We start from the raw sequence: 19,308 nt of genomic DNA, 5'->3' as shown, positions 1-19,308 counted from the left end.
GCAGAATTTTTCTTGTTTTGTATGAGTGAAATGTCCAACTAACTTTAACTTCCCTGAAACCTATGTTTTTTTCAGTGAATTTCAAACGTTTTTTAAATGCTAATTTCTAAATTTAACATCCGTGAAACCTATGTTTTTTTCAGTGAATTTCAAATGTTTTTTAAATGCTCAGTTGTAACTATAACGTCCCTGAAACCTATGGTTTTTTCAATAAATTTCAAAGATTTTTTAAATGCTAATTGTCACTATAACGTCCCGAAAACCTATGTTTTTTTCAGTGAATTTCAAAAGTGTTTCAAATACTAATTTCTAACTATATTTTAGCAGTTGCATTTTCAGAGTGGTGGAGAAAGGTGAGCGTGGCCTACAAACACCTTTTAGCAATCCCACTGTGTGGGATTTAGTAAAGGTAACAGGAGGGGTAGTTACCCCCAATCTCAATCTTGGGGGTCAACTACTCCTTTTATTACCTCCAGTAAGTCCCACAGAGCGGGATAGCTAACTTGTTATGTCAGGTGAACAATCTGTGGATGCTGTTTGTTCTGCAGCAAAGAACCATCAATGCAGTTCTTTTTTGGAATGATTTTACAATTCCAAAAGTTAAGACTTTAGCCTATTCCTTTTTTCAGTTTTCCCAAAACACCCCAAAAAAATTACAAAATAGTTTTAAAAGTTTATAGTAATGGATGGGTGATTGGAAGTCTGCATGGAAAGTGACAGGGGGATTCCTGGACTGCGTAGACAGAACTTAATTATTTGGAGGAGTGAATTGGTAGTATGTAATTGGTTAAATGTCTGTATCTATAGTGGTTGGAGTATTATACCTGTGTATGAGTTAGTGGCTAGGTTATTGCATGAGTACATGGGTACTAGCTGCATCATTACCGTGCTGCAAGAAGACTACATGGTGATTTTATAAGTGCTTGTGTTGTGGCGGAGTGATTGGGTAAATACATGATGGTGGATGGGTGATTAGAAGACAGCATAGAGGTAAGTACAGAAATAAATCCATAAAACGAGGAGTGAATAAGTACATGGGTAGTGACTGGATGATCACCATACTACAAAGAGATAGCATGGAGAATTTAGAATTTCTTCGGTATTGGCAGAGTGACTGCATAAGTACATGGTGCTTGATGGGTGATTGAAGGACTGCATGGGAAGTAACAGTGAATTTTTAACTGCAATGATACTACTTGGGTAATTGGAGGAGAGAATAAGTAGTGTGTAGGTGGGTAGACATCTGCATGGGTAATACACAGTTTATATTAACACGGCATGTGTTAGTGCATGGGTCATTGTATGAGTATATTTCACAATGCTGCGCGTCCAACGAAATTTATTTTATGGATTTATATCTGTACTTACCTCTGTGCAACCATATTCCACAGTTTACTACCCCCCCCACCCTGTCCCTCCCCCTACCCCATGTCAGCACCTGGCAGCACTCCCACCATGGGATGCTACTGATTGTTACTGCACAGGTGATTGTAGCAGTGCATGACTAGTGCTTGGGTGACTTAATCTTAACTGTTTTGAAGTAGATATAAAACTGATTGAAATATTTCTTCACTTTTATTTTTGTAATCTAAATTTATAATATTTTAAACTTTACTAGTAAAACCTGTAAAAGAGTAGAAAAAAATGTGTTATTACATTTAATTTTATAGTTTTAAGAACACAACATTATTTTACAATTACATTACATATTTAGTTTGCCTTTTTTGCTGTCTTCAGATTCTATTGAATTTCACCATACACAGTGATTTCAGTTGTGAGCATCAGTTAACAGCGGGCAAAAAAATACAATCAATAAGATTATTAAAAAAGCCCGAATCCTTCATCAAAATATCTACATGAAAATCAACTATCTATTTACATTTTCAAAACATAACATCCTTATTCACATTCTTTATAAGACAAGGATCAAATATATAAGAACCTTCTTTTGAACACAATTTTCCAAATGCAATATGAAAGAACAAAATCAAGTATTCAAACTGTAATTCTCCACATCTTACCAATAGGCAGAATGATGTTTCTAAAAACATTTTGATTAAAGATATCCAAGATAAACTTCTGAATTCATATTCACATCTTCCCAATAGGCCAAATGATGTGTCGGAAACTATTGGTAGTGAAAATATCCAAAATATACTCAGTAATTTATGTTGATATCTTCTCAGAATGTTTGCATCAAAAATATTAGACATGAAATTGGTAGTTCATTAGGCAAGCAACATTTGAACTCTAAATGTGTATCATTAACAAGTGTCCATCCTTTATTGCATTTTAAATACACAGTTTAGTGTCCAGATGCTGAATTAGGTCCATCGTGGAAAACAACAGCCACTGTTTTGAAAGTTCTTCTTGAAATTGACACTTGACCTGCCACAACTTTTTTTATTTTGGTTTCCAATTTTTCATCTCCTCTACAATGTTGTAGTATTAAAATGATATATTGTCCAAATCTTTCTATAAATAATGTTGACAACATTTCCGATTTGCATTGAGTGCCTTCCATAGCTTGATTAGCTGATTTCAGTATTTCATTGAAAGACACTGTTTTGAAATCTGGTATTGTCAAATATATAAATTGTTCAGTGTCTATTTTAGTGGTAGATGACAATGAACAGCTGCCACATGTATGATCCCATCTGTAACGTAGTCCAAACAGATTTTCAATTTGTATTCCTTCATCTTCCAATACTGCAAGCATAAACATAAGAAATTCCTGAGCGTCTTGCTGAACATTCTGTGTAAATTATGAAGAACCAGAACATATATCCAAAAGATGCCGCATGCCAGAAGCAGTATGAATTTTCATTTTTATCAGTTTTCAACTTTTCAAACACTTAGGGGTCGATTTCGATTTCGGCTAGAAAAGAATTTTCCCGACACAGACCCGTCACATTATCCGGCCAAACCATACACACGCCTTCCAAATGGCTGAGTACGATGCGATGCTTGAAATTTACAACCGACTCAGCCGGAACTTTTTTTTTACAGCCGAGTCGGCAGGAAAGGAGCCTGACGCAATAGACTCGTACACGCAAGATTCGAGATAGGCAAGCGTTAACCCGATGCAACAGACATGTACGAGAACGACTACATGTAGGCAAGCATTAACACGACACAACAGACTCTGACGCGAACGATGCCACATAGTCCTGCATCAACACAACCCAATAGACACGTACGCGAATAATTCGACACAGCCAAGCACATACACAAAGCGACAGACACGTACACGAGTGACTCCATTTAGTCAAGCATTAACACAACAGACTTGGACGCGAACTATGTCACATAGTCCAGCATTAACATAACCCAAAAGACACTAATGCGAACAATTCAACACAGCCAAGCACATACACGACGCAACAGAAACGTACGTGAACGAATCCATGTAGTCAAGCATCAACATGACATAACAGACTCGGACGCGAACAATGCCACATAGTTCAGCATTAACACAACCCAATAGACACGTACGCAAATGATTCTACACAGCCAAACACATACATGATGCGACAGACTCATACGCGAATGATGCCACATAGCCTAGTATGAATGGAACAGACTCGGACAAAACAAATAACACAAGAAAATGCATCATGTGTCGTCAAAACAACGTACATATTTAAAAACAAATACAATAGAAACTGAAAAAAGACTACCAAAAAATGCATTGTCATCTCCAAAAAAGACTAAACTTAAATATTAAGACACACCCACAGCTGAACCTATATAAAGGGAGCACAAACTGCCCAACACCATTTGCTTCTTTGACAGACATGCAAGCAGACCACACTACTACACAGACAACTCATCTACCCACTAAAAACATACACAACTCATCCACCACACAACCTCCACACAACTAGCACCACTAAAACCTACCTCTACTCCCACTCATAAACCCTCACCTTCACACACACATACATCTCCACCACCACCCATCACCATGCCCCCAAGAAGAAACCAAAGTTCTTAGCTGCTGAGTTGGAAGTCATGATAGACAAAATCATCCGAGTTGAGCCACAGTTATTTGGCAGCTTGGCCCAACAGACCTCTCAGTCCCAGAGAACCAAGATGTAGGAGAGGATTGTCAACAAAGTGAATACCCACTCACCTACCTTGCACACAAAGTAGGATATCCGGGACCAGTACTATGATGTAAGCAGGAGGGTTAAGAAGCTGATTGCCAGAGAACATGCCCTGAGCAACAAGACTGGTGGTGGCCATCATAAACCGGTGCATTTCACCACCTGGGAAGTGAAGGTGCGGGACCTCCTCCCACCGGAGGCCATAACTGGATTAGCTAGAATACTGGAAACTGGTGAGCACATGTCCATGTAGTCTAAAATTACCTCAAATGCACAGACATCACAGCCAGACATCTTGAATGTAACTTTGTACTCACTGTCATTGAACCATGGTACATGCTGGTCCATTTGGTCTGGGTGGGGAGAGGAGTGGAAGCTATGACTACTGCCGCCAGCACCCACTTGTCACACACGGACACCCCACTCTCTCAATAACACACCTGTCACTATGCTGTCCCTAATAATGAATGCAAATGACCTGTCAATATGACTACACAGGGGCATCATGTACGAATTAGGAAAAACTTACAGCCAGCTCTTGGCTTACTCACACAACCACAGACCATAACCTTAACCGTATATTCCACACACTGACAGGTAAAGATTACTTACATGTTCCCTCACTGTGCATGCTACAAATGTGCCTGGAGGACAGGACATAGTCTAATTAGCAGTCACACCACATAACACAAACCACACACAATAAAAACACACATCAGGGACAATGCCCATCTGACAGTAGATGTGTGGTGCAATGCAAGATGGCTGACACTCTTGCGTTGTGTCATGTGCACAAGGCATTGTTGTGTTTTGCATTGTACTGCAACATCAGTCAGTGGTGTCAGCATCCTTGAACTACACTACCCTCACTGTCATTGATCCTCTGTCAATCATGAGTAAGCCGGCCTGTTTGCCATTGGGAAGAGGGGTAGAAGTCAACGCAGCCTAACTCAGGCACTAAACACACTGTACCTCACAACTCTGACCATGAAAAGGCAACTGATCATCCTTGGGAAACTCCTCTGTCCATGGAGAACAAGTAGATTGTACATAAAGTGAACATGTGCAAAAGTAAACAGCGACAAAATGTACTACATAAAGATATTCACATGTGTGCAAAGTGATGAGAAATATCAACACAAATATGTCTTCTCACATTGCATACATTTACAAACCCTGCAAAAACAGCAAAGGAATAACACCGACCGTGTTGTTACATTGCAGAACATCACAATGCAAAACATCACACAATCGTGCTGTAGGCTCTGCGCAGGATTACGAACCGATACAATTGACCATTACAAGTCCAATGTGTGCAACAGTAGGGAATGTCAGATTATACAAATAGAGTACACAACAACTCATGTTAGCTAATCCCCTACTGCATGTCAATGTATTGACTTGTGTTTCAATGGACTGCCATGTAACAATGCATTTGTCATAAAAACGCGTCACAATTGCATTCGATGTCACACATGTGATGTCATTGATGGTTCACATCAACACATTCATCCAAGCTGAATTAGTAAATGCTGACACAGATTCATGAGAGTGAGTTTGTATGTCACCTCAGCAATGTGACAGTTACAAACATGCACAAAGGCAAGCATAGATGCACAAATCTTGCTAAACATCAGAATTGTAACAGAATGTAAGTCATAGTGAAAACACTGATGTTTGAAATAACAACAGACCTGGGCCATGCACAGTGTGTCAATTGACAATCAATTTCTTCGTACAGTCAAGGATAAAAAGACACGCACATTGATGCACAGAGCTGGAAATACACAGTAAAGCACATCCTTACAAAATCCAAATGTTCCATGAACAAATATCCCAGTGTCTGTGACGATTGATGAGTTTACATTTGAAGGACAGGCTATATTATCCACAACATCTTGACATTTGTCTGTGTATGACACCATAACATGTGAAAATACACAACTAACATTGTGTCTCTCTTCTACCCACAGGCACTCCTGAACTGAGGTCAGCATCTAGACATGATTCAGAGTCCACCAGCACCTCCAGCACTACGTCGGACACTGAGACCTCCAAGCTAGGAGTTATTTCAACGATGTAGTGGTGACCATCATGACCTATCATACACTGTACAACAGCAATGACCCTCTAAATTAACACACACACACACACACACACACACAAATCACAACATATTGTTCTACATACACACATCCCGCTTAGGAAAGGCATTATCAAACATCTTGGCATACTTACATGTAAAAAAGTTGTTAATGAGCTGTCTCCTGACATCCACCTCCTCCTTGTCACTGGCAACGTGCCAGAGACCTGGTCCTCCCAGATGTAGGGCGTTGGTTCCTGTCATCCTGGATAAGCGGTAGCTCATTCCTCACAGCCAAGTTGTGAAGCATGCAGCAAATGATTATGATCTTGCACAGCTTAGCCGGGAAATATTGAAGGGCACCTCTTGTCCAGTCCAGGCAGCGAAATCTGGTCTTCAGCAGGCCAAATGTGCGCTCCATCGCTCACCTGGTCCACCCATGTGCCTCATTGTTGTAACAGACATCAGCTGGGGTGACAGGGTTCCTGGGTGGTGTCAGCAACCAGGGCATGTTGGGGTATCCAGAGTCTCCTACATTTATCAAATATTAAAGATCATTTGAGCAAAAACAGGGTACAACATGACAGACAATGTACACACTACTGAAACTGACAACATGACTCACCAACAAGCCAGACACACTCATTCCTGAGCTGGCACATCAGCTGGGGTATCCGACTCATCCTCATTATGTATGCGACGTGGGCAGATCCCGGATAAGGCACACATCCATGGGAGATGATCTGGTCCACCAGACCAACCACAAGGGCATTGATCAAATGAAAGTGTTTGCGATTTTTGTAAACCTGTTCATGGGCTCGTGGTGCGACCAAACCGACATGTGTCCCATCAATAGATCCAGTCACATGTGGCATATGTCTCAGGGCATAAAAGTCATCCCGGAGCACTCGACTAAACATCGTCTGCGACATCCCACCAGCATCAGCCACAGTAAACTGGAACGATCCAGTTGCAAAATAATGTAGTGCCACCATCACCTTCACCTCGGGGGTCAGAGCAAAGGGATATGTGCGTCCAGGTTGCAAGTGTGGTGACAACTGGTCTGTCAATTCAGAAATTAATTCTCTCGTGAACCTGTATTTCCTCATGCACTCACGTTCCACCATGGTCGCAAGATCAGGGAAGGGTCTGTGGACATTTGGTCTCCTGCGGAACATATGACAAAGTATGTACATATATTACCATTACAAATTAAAATCTCGTAATTTAGATTCAACATATCCCATTACACTATCAATGAAGACACAGTGAAGTCAGAGGTTTGAGGTTGAGCTAATCCACAAATGACAGCTATGTGATCCTGAGCATACACTCAATTTTGTCATGGATTTTCAAGTGATACAGTGTTGTCCTGTGATTATTCACTGTTGTCTGTCACTCTCCATGTGATCAATTGTAACATACACGACGCACACCTAATTAAGTATCAAACATAGATGTCAAGGTCAACTAGCACTTGTTCTAAAGGTACACAGACATGGATCATGTATTGCAACCATAGCAACAACATTAGACATAGACAGCTTGTCACCTTGCACACCACTGTCATGATGCGGACATTGTCATGATGTGATATCAGAACTACATGTCCTATCACATACACAAAAATTGATGATGTGCAGCACATATGTATTTAACATGTACACATGTAAGTCAGTGACACATAGATACAGCAGCAACTCACATGACATATACAAGATGAGGTGTGTTAAAATACTGTTAAAATTTTCAACCGTAAGTTTTGGCGTTGTATAAGTCTCAAATACTGTGGACACAGTTGATAGAAATTCACACATTAGACTTTAATTCATAATCAAATGATGCAGTGATTATGTGTGGATGAAACTGGTCCAGGCATAGGAGGATGATCTGTGAAGTGGTCACTCACACTTGTCATGTTCCTCATAAACAATGCAATAGTTGCACTGTAAGCTAGGATCATCATGAGAGTAGTCTTATTTTTGTCTGTGTCCCATGTGACATGCGCTTCACTCCATGCACACAAGGCATACAGCATAACATGAATCTTACATATACTGTCTGACATGATGAGTGAGCATTGCATGGACGCGTGAGCCAACTCCTGCCCGAGCCGGACTGACAGATTGCATGCTTAATACAATGGTGTTCGACACAGGTGAGTTTTCAAAATACGCATCTGCCACATCCTGACCGGTCCGGATGCTCAGATTGCATGCTTGATTCAGTGGTGTTTGACGCGGGTGTGTATTGCATGGACTCGTAGGCCAATTCCTGCCCGAGCCCAACTGGCAGATTGCATGCTTAATACAATGGTGTTTGACGCGGGTGAGTTTTCAAAATATGTGTCTGCCACATCCTGACCGATCCGGACGCACAGATTGCATGCTTGATTCAATGGTTTCCGACGTGGGTGAGTTTTCAAAATATGCGTCTGCCAAATCCTGACCGATCCAGATGCACAGATTGGCTGTTGGTCGTCATGGTGACAGACACGCATTTTGCATCGTGCGCGATTCGTGTGCGGTATGATCTGGTTTAGTTTTTACACAAATGTATCAAAATAAAAACTGTCATGATGCAGATATTTTTAATGTTGCGGTAGGCATGTCCGAAGTGTGTCATCTCATGGATTGGACTAATTCATAGGATGCGAACGAGTAGGACCTATCGCTTTGGATGCATGGGACAGAATCTGTATCTGTTGTACAGATATAAGGTTGGCTGTTCCCCTGAGAGTTCACGTACCTGCACTACATGCTCCAGATTGACATCTCTACTACTACTGCTGCTGTCTCTGTATCCTGTGGCTCCAAGAATGGCATGTACTGTGTAGAGGGCCCCAGCCTTCACAGAGGAGGAGAACTAGGCCCTTCTGGACAGCCTCCTACCACAGTACAGCAAGCTGAATGGGACACTAGGGGAGCAGGTGAGTGTGCCGTCCACATCCTCTCTCATTATGCATGTTGTCTGACTCCCACTAATTGCATTTTGTAGAGCAGTGGCTCGCATGTCCACTCAGTAGTTGTCACACCCAAAGTGTGTAGGTACCTGCAGTGAACAGGTACTGTGCTGCGAAAGTACATTTTTAGACTGTTATACTACCTAGGCATTGTTTCCATGGTGGTGATACTGGACAAGTGTCCATCACCATAGTTGTACTACCTGTGTACATCAGATGCCTTTGTGAAAACAACATGTTTATCCAACTGTATGATGCACAAACATGTTGCATGTGTGTTAATGGTCCTTTAACTTTGTCATCCTCACACGTTGATGCCCATCAGAAACAGGAGATCTGGCTGACCATTGCCCGGGCAGTTCGATATGTGGGGGTCCACAGGTATCGCATCCGCAACTGCTAGAGAGGTGGCAGGACCTACATGGCTGGACCCGTCGTATCGCAAGAGTCCAGCAGAAGCTGTTGCCTCCTCTCAAAAGGGGCGGACGATGGAACCTGACCCCCTACATGCTCCGCATCCTGATAGTAGTCTTCCCTGACCTGGATGGGCAGTTAAAGGCCAGATAGCAGCAAGGAGGTTGTAAGTGCATGCCCTGCCTGTGAACTGTGTCTAACATGACCTTTGCACTCCTTCAGCCTGGTTATGCTACCACAGTTTGTCTGTCTGCTTGTACCAGAGTCATGTGCATGAATTAGGTTATGGCCCCTCCTCATCTGAGACACAGGTGTGGCCCTTTCAGTCTGTGTGACCTGTCTCACTTGGAGTGTGTGTCCCTGCTGTTGTCCAGGCGTTGAGGTGGGAAACAGTATCTGTTACCGGTACAGTATTTGAGCCTACATGAGTGAGGCTATTGATTGAAATGTGTCTGCACATTGCCAGATATCTGACATGTACTCTGTGTGGGACATTAATACATGTTCTAATTGCTGCTTTGCCTCACCATACGTGTCAGGGGTGTTTACCACACACCCATGCAGCAGGTGGGACAATGTTGGTGCCCCAGAAGTATGTATGTCATGTGTGTCACGCACATGCATAGACAAATGCCTAGTGTTCAGGGTAATCTCATGGACATGAAGTACACTGTGTACTCCTACTCCTGTCTATCAACCTACATTTTATGCATTGTGAAAAGTGCAATCAGGTGTCAGGTTCTGTGTCATTGTGGAGTGGACTACCTTTTTAGGCTCATGGGTTGTCAAACAGTTTGGGGTGGTCAGGCAGCTGAGATGTGGCTGTTGGATCATCACAATGGGGTCACACATCGGTGTGTTATCACTTGACTGTGCCTAATGGTATATTCGACATTTAAGTGCAGCCAGCTATAATGCATTCGCATCAGACTGTAATGTGATCATGTTGCCAGACTTGCGGTTGCTGTCACTTTACTGTAGCAATTGTATGACGTGGGATCATCAGAAGTCTTAAATAGTGGCTAGCAGTGGGGTAACATGTGCACTTGACAGCTGCAGGGCATACATTCACCACAAATATATGATTGTGATACAGTGCAGACTGTTTGCTTTTGGAGGTACTGCCCCTGTGACTGAAGCCAGTGAAGACTGATTAGCTGTACTGTCCTGTTGCATGGACACCACTTCCAAAAGTGTATCCTGCAGTGATGTCAGTTGTCCTGCAATCACTCAATGATGGCATTGGTCATCAATACATGAGCACATCATGGTGTGTGGTGTCGGAAGCATATCCATATTACTGACAATGACTTTGGCCATCCCTTATCCTGATACATGTACTGATTGAATGGCAGGAGGAGGGATATGTATGTACTGACGCATTTGCATCACAAATCCTGCAGTTCAGACAACTGTATATGTGGTGCATGTGTGAACATATGAGTAGTGGCTAACTACATGCACCAGACAGATGGATCCATGGACGGGTAGGATATGAGGGTCATGGTTGACTGGCAGACTGACATGGGTCTTGTTCAGATATGTGTCAGCACCATTGGTAATCTACTGCAAATGATGCTAAGCTGTGTGCTGTAATGTGCTGTACTGACTGTGATGTGTGAGGTCAATACATGTGACTGTCTGTGGGTGTTTACCTAGATTGTTTGCAGTTACATCTACAGCTACTGGAGGAGGCAGCTCCACGGACCAGGAAGAGCCACAGAGCCAGACAGGGTCCGCTGCGGAGGAGTCGTAAGGACCCAGTGGCACGGAGGGTGAGGGGAGCCACACTGAGGAGACCTCAGCTATGACCACCTTGGCTGAGGAACACAGAAGCTTCAGTGATGACTCCCTTGTGGAGGTGAGTATCGGCAGCCCCAGAAAACACCTAATGAGTTTGTCCCCACCACAACTACCATCTCTACCCTCCCATCTGCTCCTATCCCAGATGCACGTGGAGGCTCCCGTGTAAGGGAGCATGTCTCCTTTGTGCCAGGCACCTCACCGCCTGCCCCTGTCTCCCCTGCTGCCCTGAGTGTGGAGTCTGTGGACTTGCTTATGCAGATCCATGTAGGGAAGACCGCAATGCTGAGTTTCCACCATTCACACACCAATCTGTTGACACAACTGGTGTCCTTCATGGAGGGCATCTCATCAAACATGTCTGACCTACATCGGACCATTCAGTGCAGGGCCTCCACACAGACGGCAGCAGTGTCCCTCCTCCAACAGGCCCTAACCCCTTCTACCTCAGCCACATCCACTTCCCCACCGATCCATCTGCTCCAACTGACAAGGGGAAGAGGAAGTCACCATGCGCAGAGGGGAGTTCCCCTGCCATACTTACACCCTCCCCCAGGCGCACAAACACTGAGGCCCCCACACCCAAATCCCCCCTGGACTAGGAAGGGCAAGAACCCAACAAAACCACACAGTATCCGTCCTGCAGCCCTCAGGCCACCACTCCACAGGTCTCACTGTCATTCCCTGACCCAGGTTCACCCACACACCGATACCGCATCCCCAAAATGCTTAGGCCCTCACCCCTACCACATGCACTTCCACCCACCTCACATGCTCAAACTGTTCCTGCCATTGGTGTGGAGTCTGTGTCCCCCCTCTGTTCTGCCCACTTCATAAGAACCCCATTTCGCTCCCCTTGAGATTGGCACTGCAGTAGGGAGCACATCCACCCTGTCTGACCTGGGCACTGCAGTGGAGACCCCATCCACACCATCTGACCTGCCTACTGCAGTAGTGACAGCACCCATCACATCTGACTTGGGCCCGGCAGTGGTGACACCACCCACTGTGTCAGACACCTCCACTGCAGTTGCCAGCAACACTTCTGCACCCACCACCACCCCCTGCCTCATTCTGCTGTGCCCTGATCCTGTCCCTGCAGTGCCTGGCCTGCCCTATGTAGGCCCCTCCAAGGGGAGATGTCCCTTGGCCATAGCAGTGCAGCAAAGCAATGGGTGTCAAGTTGCCACATGTCACCCTGTTAGGACTCCTGAGAAGGACTGGCCATTGGCCTTTTGACATTGTTGAGTTCACAGTTACATGGATATCATTGCTGAATGAAGCAAATTGTTATACAGTGGTGTTGCATCTAATGCACATGATGTTGATGATGTGTATCATTAACTTGCTGTTGTAATGGTGTCTTAAAGGTATAAGAGTCTGATTTGTTGATGTGATGGACTCCATGTGGTCCATGGGATATGTGTACTTTGCTGGTATGTATTCATGACCTAATTTGCTGCTAATTCAGGGTGTAATGTATGCAGAATGTGTGGACCAGGTATTACTCCTTCAATTTTCTACTTCACATCTTTGCCATGCACTGTTGCACATATGTTGGGCTTATGTTTGTGCACATTGTGACATTCCCTGACTGGGACTATCTCCACTGGACAGGCAGGTTTGTGCATCAATTGTATGAAAGTCATCTGTGTCATCAGGGTACCTTGCTTTACATGTGTATTGCGTATGTGCAGATGACTCAAGGGACACTCCCGTACAAAGGCTGATGTGACCAGAGCTTTCATTGTGTTGTAATTGTTGGCTCACTGAGCATGTGTTATTCTGACATATCAGAGCCCTGCACAGACAACGTTTGGCACAGCTAACCTTCCCCAGGAGTGGAGTCCCCTCATGGCAGTGTGTCACACCATGACATTGCCTACGCCCATGGTGTGTGTAGAGTGAGCATGTCTGTGTGTGTTCAATTCATTTTTTCTACAGAGCCTGTGTTCCCTACATATGTTCCTGTTCATGGCGCTTGCTGAGTTGTCCTGTGTTCATCCAACATATTTGTCCTGGGTTTCCTGGGATGTAGGTGCATGGCACACTAATGGTCAATAGGGTGTCATCCCTAGGTGTTTTATTTGTAAACCCGGGGATGTTGTCAAACGCACGTGGGACACATTCAGGATTCCCCTCGGCACTTCTGTGTTGCCAGCATGACGTAGTTTTCCCTATGTGGTATCTGTCAGTGAGTGGGTCATTTGTATGTGTGTGTAACTACTCCCACTCATCAGGGCTATAGCTGCAATGTTGGAAGGTGTCAACATGTGTTCTCTGTGGCTCTCCTTTGGTTCATCATTGTTGTGGGAGTGCAGCAGTGAGCCCAATGATCCTGGTAAATTTCACGTCATACCCAGGTACCGCATACTGTGCAGTGTGGCGGACATTCACAAGGGTTGTTGACTGGCTATGTGTGAGTATTTCTGGGAACCTTAGATCCCACCAACACCCCAGGGATTGTCATGGGTGCATGAGCAATGCCACCAGTCCATGTGTGCTTAGCTGATGCACATCGTTGCAGATCAAACTGTGTTGTGTTGAGGGTGGCAAAACGTGAGTTGTCTCATGGCTAGGCCCCTACCTACTTTTCATTCATTGATGTCAGGCCCTGGCCAGTGAATAGTTTGTATAGGTGTGATGGTCAGGGCAAATGACCCAGTGCGCACCAGTGACTGTACTCCACAGTATGGGCAACTTCTACCTTTGTGATCATAGTGGTATTGTACAAGCTACTGACACCCCAATGTAGGGTCCCTGAGGGTAGTGCTGTGTTGGGCTGTCTCTTGCTCTGTTGTTTGCTGTGCCGCCCAGCTTGTGTCACATAAATGAGTTGGGATCCCACTCACCTGATGATGCCTGCTCACCCACCAAGGGATGCCCAGTTCATGAGTTACTTTTGTATGGCACTGTGTACACATCTGTGTAATTGGGGTTCTGCCCACTGTCATGTGTTGTGTACTTACCTGCAGACACCGAGACACACACACATGTTGTGTATGATATGCAGAGAGGGGCTGCTTGTCTGTGCTTGTGCATCTGCTCCACTGCCTTGGTATGGCTTTTGTAGTCCATTAGCTGTATAATGTTTGGAGGTTTGTCCCTAGCGTCCCTGCATCTCCTGGCTCATCAGTCTGCACATTCATCATGTTTGGTGTGTCCCATGGCTGCCATGGTATGGGACTTGGTCACCTGACATCTACAGTCTCCACAGGATTCCTTAGTTTGTGTGTCTGTTCGTATGGATTTGTGTGTATGCATCATGGTGCTCACTTGTCGCATTGTCTAATTGTACACTGGAGTAATTATCAGGGATCATGGCAATTGCTTGTCTGCACATGGCAGAGGGTGTTCTTGGGATACACAGCAATCTTTGTCTCCCCATATCTATGTTTGTATGTGACACAACCACTACATTGCCACAACATTGCTTGTGGTATTGGGACTAGGAATCATGCATGCTGGTTTGGAGATGCTGCTATTTTGATATCCACACTCACCTTATGTTCACTGTAGTGATGGAGGTTTAGACCCCATTACCACATTGGTCCTGAGATGCTGGATCTTTGAACCCCACTATCACCTTTTGGGCACTGTAGTGATGGGTGGTTTAGACCCCATTACCACATTGATCTGAAGATGCTGGATTTTTGAACCCCCCAACACCATTTGGGCACTGTAGTGATGGAGATGTAGACCCCATTACCACATTGGTCCAGAGATGCTGGATTTTTTAACCCCACTGACACCTTTGTGCACTGTAGTGATGGGGGGTTTAGACCCCATTACCACATTGGTCCAGAAATGTTTGATTTTTGAACCACACTATCACCTTTTGGTCACTGTAGTGATGGGGGGTTCAGACCTCATTTCCACATTGGTCCACAGAAGCTTGATTTTTGAACCACACTATCACCTTTTGGACACATATGTGTTGGGAGTCACAATGTATGTTCACTGTCAGGATCTGTGTTATGGGCATTTTACGCACACAGACATTAAATCTTGCAAAGATGGTGGGGGGTTTGCTTACTCATCCATTGTGTGTGAATCCTGGTGGTGCTAGGCATCCAGCCCCCTATGAGTGGTGATGGTAATAATGAAGGCATCCAGCCTCCTATGGGTGGGGGTACAGGTGGGGATGGGCATTGTGCCCCCTATGAGTAGGGATACTGGTGGTTATGGGCATACAGCACCCTATAGTTAGGATATGCTAGTAGTGATAGGCATCCACCCCCTATGGGGTGGGCTATGCTGGGAGTGATTGGCATCCACCCCCCTATGGGGTGGACAATGCTGGGAGTGATGGGCATCCACCCCTCTATGGTTAGGATATGTTTGTAGTGATAGCCGTCAACCCCCCTATGGGGTAGACTATGCTGGGATTGATAGGCATCCACCCCCTATTGTATGGTCTATGCTGGGAGTGAAGGGCATCCACGCCCCTATATGGTGGACTATGCTGGGAGTGATAGGCATCCACCCTCCTATGGGGTGGACAATGCTGGGATAGACATCCACCCTCTATTGGGCGACAATGCTGGGAGTGATAGGAATCCACCCCCCTATAGGGTGGACTCTGCTGGGAGTGATAGGCATCCACCCCTATGGGGTAGACTATGATGTGCTAGGCATCCACCCCCCTATGGGGTGGACTCTGCTGGGAGTGATAGACATCCACCCCCTATGGGGTTGACAATGCTGGGATCGACATCCACCCTGCTATGGGGTGGACAATACGGGTAGTGATGGGCATCCCCCCCATGGTGTGGGCTATGCTGGAAGTGATAGGCATCCATCCCCTATGGGGTGGACTCTGCTGGGAGTGATAGGCATCCACCCCCCTATGGGGTGGACTATACTGGGATAGACATCCACCCCCCTATGGGGTGGACTCTGCTGGGACTGATAAGCATCCACCCCCCTATGAGCTGGACCCTGCTGGCAGTGATAGGCATCCACCCCCCTATGGGGTGGACATTGCTGGGAGAGACATCCACCTCCCTTTGGGGTGGACTCTGCTGTGAGTGATAGGTATTCACCCCCGTATTGTGGGGTTTCCTTTCATGTCATTTTGGTGTGTGGTAGGTGTCTGGGTTACCTTCTGTGTCGTTTGCATCGGTAACGGTAGGCATACAGTATAGGGAAGACATGCGCGATTGGATACATGGCTGCTCCGTCTCGTCCCCGTTGATTGTGTTCTGGTGCGAATCAGAGCTTCAATGTGCCTCGTCTGAATGCTGTGACGTGCTGGAGTGATATAGTAAGGACGTGGGGAAACCCAATATACCCTTGGAGGCTTGGGCAGAGTCAACAGTATCAAGTAAAAGCGCCTACAAGGGTTTTTATTTAGACAGAGCGATTCTTTTCACAGATTCCACAGATTCAATATCAATACATTCTGTGAACCTATATGTATTTCTTCACAAATACAGGCAATAAATGCACAAGGAATTTCAAGAACAACAAACACGGGGATATCTTTAGAAAAATGTATTATCTTTTTTAGCCTTCAAAGTTAATGGGGTACATTCAACACTCAGGTTGATTCAAATGCATACAAATGAAAAAAGGTGCATCTTATTTCAACCTATATTTCATAAGTAAATATCCTCTCCTAATAAAATCATAAAGGTGACTGATATCTTCACAAAATAACACAGTCACTTAATGTATATTAATACATGAAGAGTTGGATAGTACAGTCGACGTTTCAGTCTTCTATCGTGCGAATCCTTTAGACCATCTTCAGGACAACACAATCTGCATTAAGCAATGATCCTTTCAGAGACTGGTCAATCTTTCAGACCTTGGCAGTGTTGCATAGAATTTAAGGACAATCACTGGTTTTCCTGGTTATATTCTGTAATCTTTGATTTTCAGAACAGTAAAATCTAAATCTTCATGTAGTGTCTTTTCGAAAGGAAGTCTCCTTGTTATTCATGCAGTTTTAATCTTCAGTTAATTTTGTTAGTGCAGAAAGAGCGTGACGGGCAGCAATCCTCTCAGTGGAAGTTCACAAACGTGCTGGAAGCGGCGCCCTGTACGGCACTTAGTAAAGCTGCATCATACTTGTATGTCTGGAAACTGGTTGGGTAACGCCTCCGTACGACTCGATATCCGTGTTTCCTGAGCTTGTTCGGTCATGACATAAAGCACCAATCGAAGCGGACAATTCACTCAGAAATGTGCCTGTAATAACCATCTTACTTGCTCGTTTGTAGAAAAAAGCTCCTGGTCCGAGTCGGTCGTAAGGTAAGCCTACGAATCGCATTGGGAAGGCATTTTAGCGACATCGGAATCAGGCCCATAATGTAACAAAGATCAGAATCTTTTTTATCGATTTTGCACATTTGTATGCTGTACATTTTCTAAAAAAACCACAACGTTCACGATTACATTAGCATAGCAATTGATAACTGAACTATTTTCTAACTGATATCCTGCAATATAAGCAACCATCTCCCCTTTCATTTTCTTTCCAGTCTCATCATTCTTTACAGTTCTTTTCTTCTTTGTAACCTCACTAGAATATTTCTCATATTTTCGTTTTGCACATATCAAACGTTTTTCAGAAATAGGATATTCACCTAAGTTAGGAGCATAGAGTTTTCTTAACCCATTGTATTCTTTTACACAATTTACATCTGCACTAACTTTGTCCTCATCAAAATCAATCAAACACAATCCAGATAATGTTCTTACTCGAAACAATGCAACATATGCCATACCTTCTTTAAACACAGAACTTCCGATATTAACCAAAGCACTGTCAACACTTAAACCTTGAGATTTATGAATAGTCACTGCAAATGCTAAACAAACAGGAAACTGTTCTCTACAAACATGCAAATCTTTTAGAAGTAAGAAACGAACACCACAACATCCAATCTGCTTCACCTCTTCAATCTGATTAAATTAAATTTTTTTAAATTAAATTCCACCTCTATTTGGATAACTAACAAAGTCAACAACTTTCCCCATTGCTCCATTTACTAAACCTTTCTCAACATCTAAATTACGCGGTAATATTACCTGACAGTTTACACATACATTCAAGGTCTTTTCCAAACCAGCAGTCTTAGATATTGATTTTTCCAAAGAGTCTTATTTTAACTCTCATTTCTCAGACAGAAGAATAGTTGCTCCTTTATGTTCTATTTTATCAGTAGCTACAATTTTCATTATTATTTGTTTTTCTAATTTCAATAGATCTTCATTAAATGTAGAGCATTCTTTCAGTGTTGGCATAAGGCAAATTATAGAGTCCTTGTGTTCAATTTTTTTTGTAGATAGTTTCAGGTGCAATATTTTCTTTTGGAAACAAGTTTGTTAGTAGCCGACTTTCTAAAGTTTCTTTGCCATCCTTTGTTATGACACCATTTCTAATATTGTGGAGAATTTTTCCATAATCTTCGTCATTTGCTTGTCGCATGTTCTTAATAAACCTTTTATATTCAAAATAAGTCCAAATGTTCACATTTCTAATACTTCCCAACAATTTTTAGGATCTTCATGAAGAAGGGTGTTAAAAACTGGTTGGCCTTTCACAGGTGTGAGTTGTAGCAGATCACTGAATACAATTACATTTTTTCCTCCAAATAAAACATTGTAATTTGTTTTTTAAATCTGCTGCATTCTCAAATGTAGAAACACAAGCATGAAGTTTGAAACCATGCTTACCTCATCAATAATCAGAAGTTACATTTTATTTAGTACTCTTGAAACTTCGAAACAAGCTTCTCCAGATAGCTTGAGATATTCCAACTAATTTTCATGTTCTACTGGTAACATAAGTAAACAATGTTATCTAATCCCTTCGAAATTGTGTGCTGCTAATCCAGTTGGAGCAGTTGCAACACACATAAGATGTGAATCTGTTATTTTCTGTAGATAACTTGACAACCATTTAATCAAGAAACGTTTTCCTGTTC

This window comes from Lissotriton helveticus, chromosome 12, assembly GCF_964261635.1.
Source record: "Lissotriton helveticus chromosome 12, aLisHel1.1, whole genome shotgun sequence".
Lineage (NCBI taxonomy): Eukaryota > Metazoa > Chordata > Amphibia > Caudata > Salamandridae > Lissotriton > Lissotriton helveticus.
The sequence above is the reverse complement of the archived record's forward strand: the minus strand, read 5'-3'. Positions refer to the sequence as shown.